This window comes from Branchiostoma floridae, chromosome 6 (genome assembly GCF_000003815.2).
Source record: "Branchiostoma floridae strain S238N-H82 chromosome 6, Bfl_VNyyK, whole genome shotgun sequence".
NCBI lineage: Eukaryota > Metazoa > Chordata > Leptocardii > Amphioxiformes > Branchiostomatidae > Branchiostoma > Branchiostoma floridae.
Genome location: NC_049984.1, coordinates 27,406,571 through 27,410,322, shown reverse-complemented (window position 1 = coordinate 27,410,322; position 3,752 = coordinate 27,406,571). Strand labels below are relative to the sequence as shown.

The 3,752-nt window shown below is 40.1% G+C and overlaps 1 long non-coding RNA gene across 1 annotated transcript; it reads left to right on the top strand.

The window, feature by feature from the left end:
• Positions 1-413: 413 nt before the first annotated feature.
• On the top strand, positions 414-2,005 carry LOC118417759. The gene is made up of 2 exons (XR_004831387.1): positions 414-444; positions 1,121-2,005. It is a non-coding gene; the product is annotated as an uncharacterized LOC118417759 (long non-coding RNA).
• The last annotated feature ends 1,747 nt before the right edge of the window (positions 2,006-3,752 follow it).

Below are 3,752 nucleotides of genomic sequence, written 5' to 3'. Positions count from 1 at the left end.
ATTTTTATTAAATGTCACAGTTTAAAAAATCACAAATATTACTCGCTGTGTTATGATTAAGCTATATGGGGCAACTGTAAAAGTCACGACTCAAAACCATTTGCATTTTCTGCATTATCCACATCCACTCGTTGGTCAAACCCTACGTGAGCCTCGCCACCCCTCGACACCGAATACCCTCCTTACACAGGATGTACACAAGTGCCGCCAGAAAATAGTTCCACCCCAGGAGGAAGCATCCATCGAATTAGAGCTCGATTTTAGATCACTGGCTTTTTATTTCATGCTTCGGTATAATATGTGCCTGATGATTAAAAGAATTTAGTTGTTCACGATTAAGTATTTGCTGCTATACAGCTTGCAAGTTTGACGGCGGATGGATATGCACAGTCTTTCCCTTCGCACAGTCACGCAGCTTCAGTTGGAGAAGGGCGGTGGCGAGAGGTGGGTGATCCGTTGCCAGTACTAATTCTGACGTTTTCCTGGGAAATACTCTTAGTTTTGTCATTATGTAGGAAGAATACTTAAAAGATTTTGAGTATGTTGACGAATTCTTGGTTAGGAACATCGATTGATTTTTCCGTGTCCTTTATCCACGCCATGTTGTGTAAGGCAGCGTTTGGAATGTGTCTCACAACCAACACGTCAGTTTGTCTCAATATAAGCTCCTTGGTTTGTCCATACCCTTGGGGTTTGTCCCGAACTTGTAGTTTCTGATGCTAGCCAGGGTCTTGTACTATGTCGATGATATTCACCCGTTTTTCGACTGCAATTCGTGTGACAAAATGACTCCAGAATTGTAGGTGTGAGGCCGACCACGACTGACATCTGTAATGGATTATCTTGTTTACGTGTTGGCGGACCGGATCGGTCTACTTTGCATTTTCTCGAACTCGTTGAACATATCATACATTGTGTTTGTGTTATACATTGTTTAATGTGTATCCAAACCATGAAGACGTCTTAATGTTTAAAGTGTTTATCGACCATGTGTATCAACTGTCTCCACTTCTCTGCTGGCTATGAAATACCAGCTATTGCCAGACCTACTTAAAGTCAAATCTATCGCGTCAACTGGCAAAAACTAATCTTGGCTCTTTTTTTTTAATTTCCTGTACAGAAGCTCGTGAGATGAGGCGAACATCAATGAACACAATATTCTGGTGCAGACCATATCAACAGATGGACACCTCCGATAGAGAAGTGTCATACTCTGGTCGACAAAGTCAATATCATAAAATGAGGTCCCCAAAACAATATTTAACTACAATCAAACGTTACAATTGGTGGTGGATCAAATCGTGACGCAACACTGATGACATCGATGTTTAGTTATTGTGTCAGAACATCCAACTTACTCAGGGTTGTTAGTCAGGTCTATTGTTACAGCTGTCCAGCCTCTTGGAAACCCAGACTTCGGGGACTGTGTCTCTGGCTCAGTGGGGGCTGGTTCAGCTTAGTTAGATGGGTTTGTTGGATGTTCAAGATATAATTTTGGGAGAAGTAAACCCCCTCAATCAGTTGTCAGCAGCTGATCAAATTCAAATAACCCAAACAGTAGGTTAAAAGCAGTCTTTTCTCGGTATTTTTCATTCATTTTCACCTGCCATTATCCACTAAATCCAGGGTCGAAAACAGACTTGCCCCCTGCAGTGCGTCCAAAGATTCCTCAATATGCGCTAACGGGAATGCTAAATGTGTTTTTGCATTCAGTTTATGATAGTGTTCACAAAATCTTAACCCTCCATCTTTCTTACGGACTAGCACAACAGGGACTACAACTCTCCCAGATCACGCCATGCTCTAGCATATCATTAACGTGGTGCTTAACTTCCTGGTACAGAGCAGGAGGAATTCTTCTGTAAGGCTTTCTCGTGGGAGGTGAATCACCAGTTGGTATTTTATGAGTAACTGCATCTGTACAGCCGAAATCATGTTTATGTGAGGAGAACACATCAGAATGCTCATCTAAAAACTTCTCCAGTTTTTCTTTTTGTTCTGCCGTCAAATCTGCACCAGACAAGTCAACCTTAGGCCTACTACTACTAGAGAACTGGGGTTCTTCAACCTCGGTACAGGATCGGAAGTCTACACGTCTTTACCATGAAACTACATGTGCAGGTTACAATCTTCATGACGGTTATTAGTTTTCCATGATGTACAGTGTGTTATTTTAACACATGGCAAGTGGCGCGATGTGAGAGCATCCACAGATACTGCCTCGATTTCTATTAGATTCGTATAGATATGACATTTGTCGACAACATCTGGTGTAAAGACTTTCAGTGTTTCTGAAGAGAAGACTGAAAGTAGCGAAACGATCAGTGTCATGCATGACTAGTTGGGGTTATGGATCCCTTTTCAAATGGCGGAATGACATTTGTTCTGTGTGGGATATATTTGTACCCACAAACGAAAGAGTCTACAACAAACAGCAGTCTGCGACTTGGGAATTATTGCTTGCCAAAGTAGAAGATATGATCTAAACTCAGTGGTCAGTAGTGGGATATTATATCAGAGGCGTAGATGTCAGGGTGTTTACGAGACGCATAGACTTGCGGCTACTTCACAATCTAATGTACCCATTTTTTTTCTGACATGTTATCAGTTGATAGCAAAAGATACACAGTCTATAGCTGTTTTATAAATTCATTTCCCAAAACCTGGTACAACAAGGAACATGTCACAAAAAGAATTTTGTAAATCGGTCAATATTTGGCGAAAATATAACCAAAATATAACCTAAAAATGCCCAATTTTAAGCGTTATCGGGGACCATTCAGTTTTTACTAATTCTTAAACCTCTGATCTAACAGAAAAATTGTAGTTGGTAGTTAGAAACCACTTGCTTTTGATATGCGGTCATCTGACTACTAGTGATTTTATGCTTTTTTTGAAGGACATGACCATTTTTTGGTTCCATAGGGACTATTTTTCCATTTTACCCACACGTTGACAGATTCCAATGTTATTTTAACTGGATATATCTGTAGTCTGTAGCAGCTAATTGTTTGGTGATATTGGTGTTGTCTTTGTATGTAAAAGTAAGGTAATGTGTGTGTATAAGGTCAGAAGTAGAATAAGATCAGTAGCACACTCTTATGACATATTATTTACAAGCAAAGTCCAGGATGTCATTTTCCGAAAAAAATCCGTAGCGTCCGTACCCCCTTTAATTTCTGTACTAAGTAAATCCCACAAGCTTGTGATTATGACAGTTTAGAGGTCTCTATTACCACATACTAGAACACCCTTTAAACCATTGCTGTCCTGAAAACTCTGTCTAGTATAGCACCGTAAACATAAAAATGTAGCGTCCGTACCCCCTGTAGCGTCCGTACCCCCACCTGTAGCGTCCGTACCCCCATTTGAAGCTTTTTAGCAAAATGCTGTTAAAATTGCTGTCCAACTGCTACAATTCTGATTCAATACATTAATTGCAGTTCTTACAGATATGATTGGTTAACTTTTTTCGCTAAAAATGTGACTTTTCAATGAATTTGAGCTGCATTTTTCTGAGATTTCCTCCACAAATCCACATTTGCTACACCCCCTCAGACTTCATAAATGGTTCATTCCAAAGCAGCCAAAGACGGATGTGAGATTATATTTGATATTCCCCCATGAGTTTAGCTGATATAAGAACACCAGTTTGGTAAATCTACATTATACACTTGGCATAAATTAAACATAGTATTACATAGTATGTATTGTGTAGCGTCCGTACCCCCTGCACTATTGTTTCTCTTGTC